The 16,748-nt window shown below is 38.5% G+C and overlaps 1 pseudogene; it reads left to right on the top strand.

Annotated features, from left to right (window-relative positions):
• Positions 1 to 14,433: 14,433 nt before the first annotated feature.
• LOC123460167 lies at positions 14,434 to 15,521 on the top strand (annotated as a pseudogene).
• Positions 15,522 to 16,748: the final 1,227 nt, after the last annotated feature.

The raw sequence follows: 16,748 nt of genomic DNA, 5'->3' as shown, positions 1-16,748 counted from the left end.
ATGTTGCACAAGCCACCTGAAGGGATTACTTTTGATCCTGCTCCCCAGTGAAGAGAGTTTCCAGTTAATGACGCAACCACATTCTCCACTTCTTGGACCCTTGGAACTGCAGAAATGTCATCTTTGCAATACAAAGTAATTACCAACCTTCCTGCCAAAATTATAAAATTCATTTATTTCAATGAGCACTGATAGTAACTGTCTTCTGATTTAAACTGCTGGTAGACTCTTCTTTGTTGTCATATAAATTTCACTGGTGGAACAAAATCAGAATGTAGACACCTAAAATTAGAATGATTCAATTTGCATCCATTTTGATAACCAAACTGGGGAAAAAAAAAAAAAAACTTATTTGGAAGTTTTTAATAGGGAAAAAAACAGCTTTAATTTTGTTAGATGTTATTACCCTTCTATGGATCATTCTGAATAGAAGTAGATAACTACAAGTGAGAATGAGCTTAGCCTAAACTACATGAGAATCTACCTGAACAACAACAACAAAAAAAAAAAAAGAAGAAAAAGAAAAATATTTTCAATTGGAAAAAAAAAACCCTATACATCTCTATGTATATGAGTATTTTTCAACAGAGTATTTAACTTCAAAAATATATTATTTGATTTTTGTTATTGTTTCTATCACTTTTACTCCCTCTCTCATGTATTTGATGCTATACAAAACTAAACTTTCACATTTAGAGTTATTTTGTGTAAGCTCAAAGTGAGTGATAATGTCATGAGATTGGAAATTATTATTTCCTTGGGAAGTGAAAAGAATCTCATGACCTCTAATGTATAGAGCCTATACATGCATGCATAAACAGATGTATAGTATGTACAGTATGGGGAGTTTTAGTAGAAATATATAAAAACTACTAAATGGAGCAATAACAGAAACAAGATTGGCAAATACTATGGTGTTCTAACACACTCAGATTGATTGGATAAAAAAATCAACATATACATTTTACAGACATAAATATTATCTAATTTCTAGTGATGTGTTTTACAAATGTCTTGTTTTAAATATGAAACATGGAGTTCTGGGTGCAGTATTTGGCCACTGTAAAAACTTTAATCTGTTCTTTTTTAATCCTTAACATACTTTTATTGATAACTGGTAACTTTATAAGATGTTTTCCTCCAACGCCCTACATTGTGCCTTCCTAAATTGGTCACTTATTGATCCAGAATAAACAATTTACAAATGTACACCTGGGCAACGTTAGTCACTACAAGAAACAGCTGATTTAATATTCTTAAATAATTTACTTATATAATTGAAAGTCATCTCCTCCTTAGTCTTTTGTACTAAAACTACTTTTTAGGTCACTGAGTACAAAGAAAATGCAAACATAGAAGCTAATCATAATTAACATTTAAACATGTTGTCATTGCAAATCACCTTGTTATTTAATCACAATATTTAAACTTCTTACAACCCCATTACACAATTTCCAAGTATAAAATGGTCAAATAGGAAAAGAAAACAGGTGCATCTGTTTGAAAGATTTTAACTCTTGATGGTAGCCATTCTGATAGGAGTGAGATGGAATCTTAATGTAGTTTTAATTTGCATTTCTGTGACAGCTAGGGATGTAGGACATTTTTTTAATTGTTTATATGCCATCTGTGTTTTTTTCTTTTGAGAAGTCTCTAATTCCTTAGAACATTTTTAAATTGGTTTGTTTGGTTTCTTATTATTTAGTTTTTTGAGTTCTTTGTATAGCTTAGATATTAAATCCCTGTCAGATGTATATCTGGCAAAGATTTTCTCCCATTTTATAGGTTGCCTTTTTGCTCTATTCAGTGTCCTTTGTTGTATAAAAGCTTTGTAATTTCATGAGGTTCCAGTGATTAATCTGTGGTTTTATTTCCTGGGCAATTGGGTTTATATTCACAAAGTCTTTTCGAAGACCAATATTTTCAAGAGTTTCACCTACTATTTCCTCTAGCAGTTTCAGAGTTTGGGGTCTGATATTATGGTCATTGATCCATTTAGGGTTAATATTTATGCAAGGCGAGAGATAAGGATCTATTTTCATCCTTCTACAGAAACATATCCAGCTTTCATAACAAAATTTGCTAAAGAGGCTGCCTTTTCTCCAGTAATATTTTCAATATTTTTGTCAAAAAACAGGTGGCTAATCCTTGCGTGCAGAAGCTCAGACTGCTCCGCCCAATCACCCTCTGACTGCTCTGGCCACCGCACATTCAGCGAGTCCTGGAAATAACAGGGAATCGTGAATTTCCTCCCAGGAGGGTAGCCCACCCCTCTCCCCTAGTAGCTGCCCTACCCACAGAGCCAGGAGCCACCACGAGCCAATCCCTGCATGCGGAAGATTAGACGGCTTTGCCCACTTGTCCTCTTACTGCTCCGGGCACTGCATGTTCAGCGAGTCCTAGCAATAACAGAGAATCCCTGATTCCCTCAGGAGCGGATAACCCAAAACACCCCCCAAGTAACCATCTATCCACAGTACAGCCCACTCGTTCACTTACTGCTCCTGCCACTGCACTTCAGTGAGCCCAGTCCCACAGGAACTGCCACAGTAGCTCAAACTATGTCTCTTGCTAGTGCCAGCTCAGGTGCCATCCACTACCTGTTTGCTGTGCAGGCTGTTGGCCATTGTCCTGTGGTGGGTGAACACAGACTGCTTCCGGGTCCCAGTGTTCCCAGCAAGAGTTTTGGTGACTTCAGTGTTTGGTACTTCAGTGTCCCTCCTAGCTTGAACACAGGCAGATTTGGCACATTACTGCTTGAGAATTCAGGCAACTTTGGCACCCCTGCACCAACCCACATTTACCATCACAATATGGCAGGGATCAAATCAAATCTTACAGTCATTACCCTATATATTAATGGCATTAATTCACCCATCAAGAGACACAAGCTAATAGGGTGGATCAAAAAATTAGACAACTCAATCTGTTGACTTTAAGAAACCCACCTCACCACTAAAGACAGACACCTACTCAGGGTGAAAAGGTGGAAAACAATATGCCAAGCAAATGGGAATAAGAAACAAGCAGCTGAAGATATATTAATATCTGATAAATACACTTCAAACCAAAAATAATAAAAAAAATTCAAAGAAGGCCACTTCCTACTTATCAAGGGAATGATCCATCAAGAGGATATTATAATCATAAAGCTGTATGCACCAAACACAGGGGCACCACAGTTCATAAATTAAAACCTATTTGAAAATAAAACAGAAATAATGACCAACACCATCATAGCTGGGGATTTCAATACACCATTATCAGTAATAGACAGATCATCCAAACAGAAACTCAACAGGGAAGTAAGAGAGCTCAACAAAACCATAGATCACTTAGACCTAACGGACATCTACAGAACTTTCCATCCCAAATCCACAGACTACACATTCTTCTCAGCAGCTCATGGAACATTCTCTAAAATAGACCATATACTGGGTTACAAAGACTTCCTCCACACATTTATGAAGATTGACATAATTCCCTGCATGATATCAGATCACAATGCTATATCACTAGAAATCAACAATAAAAGACCCACCAAGAATCCCAATGGCACCTGGAAACTGAACAGCACACTTTTAAACAATAAAGGGATAGTGGATGAAATAAAAAATGAAATTGCAAAATTGCGGGAATTGAATGACAATGAGAACACATTGTACCAAAACTTAAGGGACACAATGAAGGCTGTACTCAGGAGAAAACTCATAGCTCTCAATGCTTTCATAAGAAAAAACCAAAAACAAACAAACAAACAAACAAAAAACAGAAAGACCCCAAATCAATAGACTAAGCATCCACCTAAAGGCACTGGAAAAACAAGAAAAATCCAACCCAAAGAGCTCAAGAAGGAAAGAAATAATTAAAATCAGAGCAGAAATTAATGAACTGGAAGCCAAGGAAACAATTAAGACAATTGGCAAAACAAAGAGCTGGTTGTTTGAAAAAATAAACAAGATTGACAAACCCCTGGCCAATTTGATCAAGCAAAAAAGGAGAAGTTTCAAATTAACAAAATTCAAAATTAAAAAAGGAGAGATCACAAAAGACATAAGTGAAATTGGTAGAAACATCAGGACTTATTTCAAAAACCTCTACTCCACAAAACTGGATAACGTGGAGGAGATGGAAAAATTCCTGACACATATCATCTATTGCCCCGGCCAGTGGGGAGTTGAACAAAGAAGCAAGGTGAAAATCAACCTGAATGAAACAAGGCAAATCGACACAAAAAGGCAACCATGCTATATGTTTTTCACGGCCTCAAGAATTTATTCTCTCAGTTTATATAGGGTTGTAAGGGGAAGGGCACATGGCCAGGGCAAGGAGTTGTCAGGAAACCTAGAGGGGATGTAAATATCTTGCCTCACTGGCATAACATCCTGACTGCACCAGGCTTCACATCCTGACCATAAACTGGCCTTTTGCAAAAGATAAGATTCTGTAAGCAGTCTGCTGACCAGTTCTAGAAGTACCTAACAGAAAGCTGGATGGACCAGTTTTCTGAGTAATGAGTCAGTTTATGAGCAGGTCCAGGCAAAATGGAGAGGCTTTTGCTCTATGGCCCCTGGCAATCTATCAAAGCTAAACTAAGAGCAGATTAATCACCTCAATGAACCAATCACACTCATGGAGATTGAAAAAGTAACTAAAAAACCTCCCCAAAGGAAGCATCCAGGACCAGATGGCGAGTCAGCTGAATTCTATCAAACCTTCATGGAAAAACTCAAACCAATCTTCTGCAAACTGTGTCACACAATTCAAGAACAGGGAAAGCTACCCAACTCCTTTTATGAAGATAGTATCACCCTAATTCCAAAACCAAGCAGAGATGCCACAGAAAAGAAAACTACCAGCCTATTTCCCTGATGAACTTAGATGCAAAGATCCAGAACAAGATCCTAGCAAACCAAATCCAACAACACATCAAAAGCATTATCCACCTTGACCAAGTGGGATTCATCCCAGGAACACAGGGGTGGTTCAACATATGGAAATCTGTGAATATAATACACCACATAAACAAGGTTAAACATAAAAACCACATGATCATTTTGATAGATGCAGAAAAGGCCTTTGAAAAGATACAACATCACTTCATGATTAAAACATTGTAGAGAATTGGCATGGTTGGTTCATATCTTAACATAATAAAGGCAATATACAAAGCTCCTCAGGCCCAAATAATACTTAATGGAGAGAGACTGGAGGACTTTCCATTGAGATCAGGAATAAGACAGGAGTGTCCACTCTCACCTCTGCTTTTCTATATAGTACTGGAAGTCCTAGCTCAAGCAATAAGACAGGAGAAGGAAATAAAAGGGATACAATTTGGAAAGAAAGAAGTTAAGTTAGCTCTATTTGCCAATGGCATGATTATATGTGTAAGAGACCTGAGAGACTCCATTGAGTACCATGCTGTTTTTGTTACTATGAGAGAAATAGTCTTGAATTTTGATATAAAGTAATGATAACAAAGAATGTCTCAATTTTTGTGTAGCACCAATACTAAAACAATTAGCAAGACAAAATAAATGTAAAATACTTTAATTGCTTATTATAGCTTTTATTATATATTTTATTATATTTAATAACTAGACTCATCATGGTAAACTACTTCAAATATACAAAAATATATACAATTTTCTCAAAATAAAGGTTATTTGACGAAAATACCACATTTGTGTATATAGAAGAATAAAACCTCATGATATTTCTATAAAAAGTCCATATTTAAAATATCTTAGAATAGAATTACCAGTGACAAAATCTAACTCATTTGAATTTAAAAAGAACATACTGTTAAACCTCAAGAAACTGCATATGCATACTATAAACTAGTAGAATTATAGTAAATATAATAATGAAGTTCAAAACTTAGTTCTCTTAATTAGATCAAAACTTAAATTACGTCTCTAAAAAAAAAAATTCTCCTTGGACTGAGGCATCAAGGTTTTATGGTACATGCCCAATTTCCTAGTAAGGGAATAAATTGGTCTGTTGGTAACTCTGTAGACTGTGTTCTTAGGAGTTCTATATTGCTTTCCAAAGTGGTTGTACCATCTTTCATTCCCACCAACAGTGGATGAGGGTTCCTATTTGTCCACATCTTTACCAGCATTTATTTTCATTTGATTTTTTTTTTATGTTTTCTATTCTTACTAGGGTAAGATGGAATCTCATAGATGTTTTAATTTCCATTTCCCTGCTGATTAGCGATGAACACTTTCTTAAGTGCCTGCCATAGTTATTTCTTTCTCTGTGAAGTTTGCCCCATTTTCTGAGTGGGTTGTTAGACTCTTTATTTTTTAGGATTTTGGGTTGTTTGTACATTCTAGAGATTATGGACTTCCGGTTAAGATGGTGGTGTAGGTACCATGCCAAAGCAGCCTAGGGAGGAAAAAGCCAAAAAACAAACAAACAAACAAACAAAAAAAAAACAGCAAAATACACACTTTTACTAAAAAGTGAGGTGTATAGGAAATTGAAACAGCAGCAGAGAAATAGGAGGGATCCAGAGCATCCAGAGCCTGCACAGGGCTGGCAGAAGCGCCTCATGCAGGGCGGGTAAGTGCACCTGACCGCAGCAGTGGCACTCGGCTTGAGCCGCAGGAAAAGGCAGGCAGGATGATTTTCCACTCACACCGGAGCTCTCCACAAACTCAAGAAATGTGAAAGGAGAACGGCAGTGAACAACGGAGGAGGAAATCACAAGGTAGAAGAACACATGGAACAGTGGGTGAACTAGAGCAACATCAGCTACCTCCCCTTCCCCACTGCCAGTGTCCAGCCCTAAGAAACAAAGCAGCAGTCCAGGGACCCGGCCACGCCTCCTGGAACTGGCAGAGCACCAGAGAGGGACCAAATCAAGAGCGCAGCTGAGGCCAAAATCATTCCAAAAGGTAACTGGGATTACACTATGTCAGTACCCACCTAATAAATCTGGAATAGATGCCTGAACCAGAAGTGTTAATTGCACCTTACATATCAGGATAAACTATATGTTAAATCAGATGGATGGTCAAATTTGCCATTCTTTTTTTTTTATTTATTTATTTATTTAATTTTTTTTTAATTTTTATTAACATTTTCCATGATTATAAAATATATCCCATGGTAATTCCCTCCCTCCCCACCCCCACACTTTCCCGTTTGAAATTCCATTCTCAATCATATTACCTCCCCATTACAAACATTGTAATTACATATATACAATATCAACCTATTAAGTATCCTCCTCCCTTCCTTTCTCCACCCTTTATGCCTCCTTTTCAACTTACTGGCCTCTGCTACTAAGTATTTTCATTCTCACGCAGAAGCCCAGTCATCTGTAGCTAGGATCCCCATATGAGAGAGAACATGTGGCGCTTGGCTTTCTGGGTCTGGGTTACCTGACTTAGTATAATACTTTCCAGGTCCATCCATTTTTCTGCAAATTTCATAACTTCGTTTTTCTTTACCGCTGAGTAGAACTCCATTGTATAAATGTACCACATCTTCATTATCCACTCATCTGTTGAGGGACATCTAGGCTGGTTCCATTTCCCAGCTATTATAAATTGAGCAGCAATAAACATGGTTGAGCATGTACTTCTAAGGAAATGAGATGAGTCCTTTGGATATATGCCTAGGAGTGCTATAGCTGGGTCATATGGTAGATCAATCTCTAGCTGCTTTAGGAACCTCCACACTGTTTTCCACAATGGCTGGACCAGATTGCATTCCCACCAGCAGTGCAGAAGGGTTCCTTTTTTTCCACATCCCCGCCAACATTTATGATCATTTGTTTTCATGATGGTGGCCAATCTGACAGGAGTGAGATGGAATCTCAGTGTAGTTTTAATCTGCATTTCCCTGATGACTAGTGATGTAGAACATTTTTTTAGGTGCTTATATGCCATTCGTATTTCTTCCTTTGAGAACTCTCTATTTAGCTCCTTAGCCCATTTTTTGATTGGCTTGTTTGATTCCTTATTAGTTAACTTTTTGAGTTCTTTGTATATCCTAGATATTAATCCTCTATCACATATATAGTTGGCGAAGATTTTTTCCCATTCTGTAGGTTGCCTCTTTGCTTTTTTCACTGTGTCCTTTGCGGTGCAAAATCTTTGTAATTTCATTAGGTCCCAGTGGTTAATCTGTGGTTTTATTGCCTGAGCAATTGGGGTTGTATTCAGAAAGTCTTTGCCAAGACCAATATGTTGAAGGGTTTCCCCTACTTTTTCCTCTAGCAGTTTGAAAGTTTCCGGTCTGATGTTAAGGTCTTTAATCCATTTGGACTTAATTCTTGTGCATGGCGAGAGAGAAGAATCTATTTTCATCCTTCTGCAGATATTTATCCAGTTTTCAAAACACCATTTGCTGAAGAGGCTGTCTCTTCTCCAATGAGTATTTTTTGCATTTTTATCGAATATCAGGTGGCTATAGCTACTTGGGCTTACATCTGGGTCCTCTATTCTGTTCCACTGATATACATGTCTGTTTTTGTGCCAGTACCATGCTGTTTTTGTTACTATGGCTCTGTAGTATAGGTTAAAATCACGTATGGTGATACCACCAGCCTCTTTTTTGTTGCTTAGTATTATTTTAGATATTCGAGGTTTTTTGTGATTCCAAATGAATTTTTGGATTGTTTTTTCTATTTCCATGAAGAAAGCCTTTGGAATTTTGATAGGGATTGCATTAAATGTGTAGATTGCTTTTGGTAAGATTGCCATTTTCACGATATTGATTCTTCCAAGCCAGGAACAAGGGATGTTTCTCCACTTTCTAGTGTCTTCTGCAATTTCTCCCTTGAGTGTTTTAAAGTTCTCATTGTATAGATTCTTTACTTTCTTGGTTAGGTTTATTCCAAGGTATTTTATTTTTTTTGATGCAATTGTGAATGGGAGTGATTCTCTGATTTCATCCTCTGTGTGTTTGTTGTTAGCATATACGAAGGCTACTGATTTCTGTGTATTTATTTTGTATCCTGCTACATTGCTGTAGGTTTTGATCAGCTCTAACAGCTTGCTAGTAGAGTCTTTAGGGTCATTTATGTATAGAATCATGTCATCTGCAAATAATGCTAACTTGATTTCTTCCTTTCCAATTTGTATCCCTTTTATGTGTGTCTCTTGCCTTATTGCTATGGCTAAGACTTCCAAAACTATATTAAATAGAAGTGGAGACAGTGGACGCCCTTGTCTTGTTCCTGATTTTAGTGGAAAAGCTTCCAGTTTTTCCCCATTTAGTAATATGTTGGCTGTAGGCTTGTCATAAATAGCCTTTATTATATTGATATATGTTCCTTCTATTCCCAGTCTCTGTAGGACTTTTATCATGAAGGGTTATTGGATTCTGTCAAATGCTTTCTCTGCGTCTAATGAGATTATAATATGATTTTTGTCCTTCAACCTGTTTTTGTATTACATTTATAGATTTACATATGTTGAACCATCCCTGCATCTCTGGGATAAAGCCTACTTGGTCCGGGTGAATGATCTTTTTGATATACTCTTGTATTCTGTTTGCCAATATTTTGTTGAGAATTTTTGCATCTATGTTCATGAGGGAGATTGGTCTGTAATTTTCTTTTTTTGTTCTATCTTTGCCTGGTTTTGGTATCAGGGTGATGCTGGCCTCATAGAAAGAGTTTGGTAGAATTCCTTCTTTTTCTATTTCCTGGAAAAGCTTGAGAAGCAATGGTGTTAGCTCTTCCTTAAAAGTCTGGTAAAATTCAGCAGTGAATCCATCCGGGCCTGGGCTTTTTTTAGTTGGGAGATTATTGATAACTGCTCGGATCTCCATGTTTGTTATAGGTCTATTTAAGTGATTAATCTCATTTTGATTTTATTTAGGTAGGTCATATAGATCAAGGAAATCATCCATTTCTTTCAGATTTTCATACTTTGTGGAGTATATGCTTTTATAGTATGTCCCTATAATTTTTTGAATTTCTCTGGAATCTGTTGTGATGTTACCTTGTTCATCTCTGATTTTATTAATTTGTGTCTCTTCTCTCTTTCTTTTGGTCAGATTTGCTAAGGGTTTATCAATCTTGTTTATCCTTTCAAAGAACCAACTCTTTGTTTCATTAATTCTTTGGATTGTTCTTTTTGTCTCTATTTCATTAATTTCTGCCCTAATCTTTATTATTTCTTCCCATCTACTACTTTTTGGTTTGCCTTGTTCTTCTTTTTCCAAGGCTTTAAGGCGAAGCATTAGGTCGTTTACTTGTGACCTTTCTAATTTCTTAATATAGGCACTTAAGGCTATAAATTTACCTCTTAGAACTGCCTTCATTGTGTCCCAGAGATTTTGGTATGTTGTGTTCTCATTATCATTTGACTCTATAAATTTTTTTATTTCCTTTTTGATTTCTTCATTGACCCACTCATCATTTAGTAGTGTATTGTTTAGTTTCCATGATTTTGTGTATGCTCTATAGCCTTTCTTGCTACTGATTTGTAGTTTAATTCCATTGTGGTCAGATAGAATGCAAGGAATTATTTCAATTTTCCTGAATTTGTTAAGATTTGCTTTGTGTCCTAATATATGGTCTATTTTAGAGAATGTTCCATGTGCTGCTGAAAAGAATATATATTCTGCAGCCTTTGGATGAAATGTCCTGTATATATCTGTTAGGTTCATTCCTTCTATGACCTCATTTAGTCCAGATGCCTCTCTGTTTATTCTTTCCCTGGATGACCTGTCAATTGATGAGAGTGGGGTGTTAAAGTCACCCACCACCACTGTGTTTGGTGTTATCTGTGACCTTAGTTCTAATAGTGTTTGTTTGACGAATTTGGGAGCCCCCATGTTAGGTGCATATATGTTTAGGATTGTAATGTCCTCCTGTTGGAGTGTGCCCTTAATCAATATAAAGTGACCTTCCTTATCTTTCTTGACTAACGTCGGACTAAAGTCTACCCTGTCTGATATTAGGATAGCAACCCCTGCTTGTTTTCTAGGCCCATTTGCTTGAAACACCGTCTTCCAACCTTTCACCCTAAGATAATGTCTATCCTTTGTAGATAGGTGAGTTTCTTGGAGACAACAAATTGTAGGATCCTGCTTTTTAACCCAGTCTGCAAGTCTGTGTCTTTTCATTGGGGTATTGAGGCCGTTGATATTAAGAGATATTATTGAAAGGTGTGTATTTATGTTTGCCATTTGTGTATGTGTGTGTGTGTTACTTGTTCTACCTGTGCTCTCTTCTGTTAACTGGTATTTGAGTATAGCTGGTTTTTTCTAGGTTCCTTATATGTGTGCTTTTCCTTTTGTTCAGCATGGAGGATTCTATCAAGTATTTTCTGTAGAGCTGGTTTTGTCTTCAAATACTCCTTTAACCTGCTTTTGTCATGGAATGTCTTTATTTCTCCATCTATTTGAATGGATAACTTTGCAGGATAAAGTAACCTTGGTTGACAGTTGTTATCTTTCAGAACTTGGAATATATCACTCCAAGCCCTTCTGGCTTTAAAAGTTTGTGTTGAATAATCTGCTGTAATCCTGATGGGCTTGCTTTCGTAGGTAACTTGATTTTTCTCTCTAAGTGCTTTCAATATTTTTTCTTTGGTTTGTGTGTTTGGAAGTTTGAGTATAATGTGGCGAGGAGAGGTTCTTTCTGGGTTTTGTCTGGCTGGGGTTCTAAAGGCTTCCTGTATCTGTATTGGCACCTCTTTCCCAATTTGGGGGAAATTTTCCTCTATGATTTTGTTGAAGATGCCTACTATGCCTCTGGAGTGGAGTTCTTCTCCTTCTACTATGCCCTGAATTCTTATATTGGATCTTTTCATAGTGTCCCGAATATCTTGAAATTCCCACTCATACTTTTCTATAAGTTTGTCTTTCTCTTTGTTGGACTGCATTAGGTCTGCCACCTGATCTTCTAGCTTAGATATTCTGTCCTCTCCCTCATCCATCCTACTGGTGAGATTTTCTACAGTTTTTTTTATTTCATTAACTGTGTTCTTCATTGCTAGTAATTCTGACTGGTTTTTCTTTATTATTTCTATTTCCCTATTTATGTCTTGTATTGCCTTCTTTATTTCATTAAATTGGTGTCCTGCCTCTTCTTTGATTCCTTTGATTTCCTCTTTGATTTCCTCTTTGATTTCTTCTTTGATTGTTTTCATGTGTTCTTTGACCTCTTTGAACATATTTATAATTATTCTTTTGAACTCTTTCTCAGGCATTTCCTCTAACTCTTTCTCACTGGAGGACATTTGATGCATTAATACTTTTAGGTGGATTTATATCGTCTTGCTTTTTAGTGTTTCTTGTGTTATAATGTATATATTTTTGCATCTTGGATTAAGTTAATGTTTGGATTTTCTAGCTAGCTGTGTATTCTTAGCTGTATCAATTGGTTTGATGTAATATATTTTCAGGGTAGGACCTTAAGGTATTAGGTGTGGCTCTTAAGACTCTCAGAGTATCTACAAAGATGTTCTTAGGGGTTGAGTTTCCCTGCTATAGGAGTATTCAAGCAGGCTGAGTGGAATAAAATACAGGTAGATTCTAAAATTTAACTAAACACTGTACACATTCAATCAAAAACAGCCCCAAGTATGTATGCAAGAGTAGTTATTATAATGACCAGATCCTCTATCAACAAAGAGGTTTAGATTTCTGGTCTGTTGAGGGATCCAAGTCAGCTTGTGACCAAGTGAGACCCTTCCCTGGTGCAATCCCAGTTACCTTGGGTGATTTTGGTCTCAGTCAAGTTGCTGCCTGGGTCGTCGGGCTGCTGTTCTGATTTCTGGAGCTGGGCACTTGCTTTTCCTATGGGGCAAACTGAGCCGCTGCTGCTGCCTCTGCTGCTGTTGTAGCTGCCACCACCGCTGCTGAAGCTGCCGCTGTCATGTCCACCGCCGCTGCTCACCCCGAAGCCGCTGCTACGGGATCTGCCGCCACTGCCGCTCCTGGGTCCGCTGCTGCTGGGGCCGCTGGTACCGGTGCTGGAGCCGCTGAAGTTGCTGCCGAACTCTGCTCCTGCTTGGGTCCTGCTGTCAGCCCAAGTTGGCGTGGCCTGTCTCGGGCCGCTGCTGTGTTCGCTGGAGCTGGGCTCAGGCGGTGGGGGAGGGGAGGGAGCCGCGGCTGCTCTGGTTGTATCGCTGTTCCACGTGTGCTTCTACCTCACGGTCTGCTCCTCCCTCCGTTGCTCGCTGCCGCTCTCCCCTCACGTTTCCCGAGTTGCGGAGAGCGCGGTGTGAGGGGAAAATCCCGCACCTGGCTTGTCCTGTGGCTCGAGCCGAGAGTCCGGCAGCTTTCTGCCGTGCCGCGGCTGCGGCGGTTGGCTGAGCTGCCCCGGAGCCGCTGTTCCCACCTGTGCAGGCTCTGGATGCTCTATAACTCTTCTACTTCTCCGCTGCTGCCTCAATTTCCTATACATCTCACTTTTTAGTAAAAGTGTGTATTTTGCTGAGTTTTTTTGGTCTTTTTCCCCCCTAAGCTGCTTTGGCGTGGTACCTACGCCGCCATCTTAACCGGAAGTCAAATTTGCCATTCTTAAATAAGCTGTATTCTGGGCTTGTTATTTGTTGTTTCTTGAATTATAGTGACTTTGTTTACTCTTCTGTTATACATTAGGGAAGGATCTCACCTGGTCACAAGCTGACTTGGAACCCTTTTCAGACCAGAAATCTTAACCGCATTGTTGTCAGGATTAAGGGAGTGGTGAGGCACCACACAGCCTAAGGGACAGACAGAGGACCTGGTTGTCAGAATACCTACACTTGGATAAATACTCTGTGCTGTTTTTCACTGAAAGTATATATTGTATAGTTAAATTTTAGAATCTGCCTGTATTTTGTTACACTTAGCCTACTTGTATACTATCATAGCAGGCAAACATACACCTAGAGTCACTTTTGTACATACTCTGAGAGTCTTGAGAGCCACACCACACCTAGTGCCTTAAGCTCCTACCGTAAAGATATGTAACATCAGATTGATTGATACATCTCATAATACACAGCTAACTAGAAAATCCAATCATTAAATAATCCAAGATGCAAAAATATATACATTATAACAGAAGAAACACCAAAAATCAAGACAATATAAATCCACCAAAAAGTATTAATACATCAGAAATGACCTCCAGTGAGAATGAGTTAGAGGAAATGCCTGAGAAAGATTTCAAAACAATGATTATAAATATGTTCAAAGAAATCAAAGGAAGCAAAGAAGATACAGGACACCAATTTAATAAAATAAAGAGGCCAATACTAGACATAAATAAGGAAATAGAAATAATAAAGAAAAAACAGGAGAAGCAGCTGCGCCGGTGCTGTGTGCAGGTCTCCTTGGCGGGTGCGCGTGGTCGGGACAGCTGCAGCTGGTCGCCTCTGAGTCAGGACAAGTTTGGTTCGTGTCAGTGAGCGGAGTTCTCTCTCATCTCCCTCGGCTGCGGGAAATCATGCTGAAGGGACTGAGTCCGCAATGGAGAAAACTTTAGAAACTGTTCCTTTGGAAAGGAAAAAGAGAGAAAAGGAACAGTTCCATAAACTCTTCATTGGTGGCTTAAGCTTTGAAACCACTGAAGAAAGTTTGAGAAACTACTAGGAGCAATGGGGAAAGCTCACAGACTGTTTGGTAATGTGGGATTCTGCAAGCAAAAGGTCAAGAGGATTTGGTTTTGTAAAGTTCTCGTCCATGGCTGAGGTAGATGCTGCCATGGCTGCAAGGCCTCATTCAATTGATGGGAGAGTAGTTGAGCCAAAACGCGCGGTAGCCAGAGAGGAGTCTAGAAAACCTGGAGCCCATGTGACTGTGAAGAAGCTATTTGTTGGTGGAATTAAAGAAGACACCGAGGAGCATCACCTTAGAGATTGCTTTGAAGAATATGGGAAAATTGATACTATTGAAATAATTACTGATAGGCAATCTGGAAAGAAAAGAGGCTTTGGCTTTGTTACCTTTGATGACCATGATCCTGTGGATAAAATTGTATTGCAAAAATACCACACCATTAATGGTCATAATGCAGAAGTAAGAAAAGCACTGTCAAGACAAGAAATGCAGGAAGTCCAGAGTTCTAGGAGTGGAAGAGGAGGGAACTTTGGTTTTGGAGGTTCCCGTGGTGGTGGTGGTGGTGGTGGTGGTGGTGGTGGTGGTGGAAATTTTGGACCAGGACCAGGAAGTAACTTTAGGGGAGGATCTGATGGATATGGAAGTGGACGTGGGTTTGGGGACGGCTACAGTGGATATGGAGGCGGAACTGGAGGTGGCAATTTTGGAGGTAGCCCTGGTTATGGAGGAGGAAGAGGAGGAGATGGTGGTGGAGGACCTGGATATGGCAACCAGGGTGGGGGCCCCGGAGGTGGTTATGACAATTATGGAGGAGGAAATTATGGAAGCGGAAATTACAATGATTTTGGAAATTATAACCAGCAACCTTCTAACTATGGTCCAATGAAGAGTGGAAACTTTGGTGGTAGAAGGAACATGGGGGACCATATGGTGGAGGAAACTGTGGTCCAGGAGGCAGTGGAGGAAGTGGGGGTTATGGCGGGAGAAGCCGATACTGAGCTTCTTCCCACTTGCCATGGGTAAGTAGCTTTTGAGTTTTACATTTATTGTTGTCTTGGGAAAAGTAGCTGCAGGAGTAAAAGCTTTTTAGGTTCATGCTATCTTTCCTTAAAACCTGGTTAGATGGATAATTTCATAACCTTTTTTTTTTTTTTTTACTCTTTACTTCTGTTGAAACAGGCTTCACTGTATAAATAGGAGACGATGAGAGCCCAGAGGTAACAGAACAGCTTCAGGTTATCGAAATAACAATGTTGAGGAAACTCTTATCTCAGTCCTGCATAAATATGCAGTGATACGACAGAAGACAGCAGAGCAAATGCAGAGAGTCTTTTTGTGAATGGATTGGATTATTTAATAACATTACTGTGGAGGAAGGATTGTAAAAAAAAATGCCTTTGAGACAGTTTCTTAGCTTTTTAATTGCTGTTTCTAGTGGTCTTTGTAAGAGTGTAGAAGCATTCCTTCTTTGATAATGTTAAATTTGTAAGTTTCAGGTGACATGTGAAACCTTTTTTAAGATTTTTCTCAAAGTTTTGAAAAGCTGTTAGCCAGGATCATGGTGTAATAAGACATAACGTTTTTCCTTTAAAAATTTTAAGTGCGTGTGTAGAGTTAAGAAGCTGTTGTACATTTATGATTTAATAAAATAATTCTAAAGGAAATTGAGTAATTATAGACTTTTTATTTTAAATAAGTTAAGGAGTGGGTAGTATAATTAAGGTCCATTGCAAAGCTGTTGTTGTATTTGTGTAAGATAAATGCTGGTCAGATGTAAGTGTGTTGTCTGCAATTCATGAAGAATAAATTATCTAGATAACTTAAGGGATACCTCTGCAAGGAGAAACACCTTTTTAGATCTTTTAGATGCTGCTTCTTCAATGCAAGGAAAGGAAATAACCCCAGCGAGGTACTCTTCAGGGACACAGATCTAGTACAAGAGAACTGTTGATGGCTACTAAGTTCAGCCAGTCTTAAAAAACTGTGCTGTTTCTACAAAGCTTTAACTACAGTAGTTGATAAGGATGCCAACGAAAGCTGAGGGTGTAGAGCAAAATAGTTCTAAGTGTCAGTTAAACTTCCTTAGGTAAGATCTTATTTACTTTTTCTTTCTTAATTTTCCTCCCTAAAAGATAAACTAATGGTCTTTCAGTATAGTGGCTCTTACGTAGTTTAACATAGCTGTAAATTGAGTTTAACAATTTATAAACTCAAGATAATTTTTA

This window comes from Jaculus jaculus, chromosome 4, assembly GCF_020740685.1.
Source record: "Jaculus jaculus isolate mJacJac1 chromosome 4, mJacJac1.mat.Y.cur, whole genome shotgun sequence".
Classification (NCBI taxonomy): Eukaryota; Metazoa; Chordata; class Mammalia; order Rodentia; family Dipodidae; genus Jaculus; species Jaculus jaculus.
This window is presented reverse-complemented; position numbering and strand designations above follow the sequence as displayed.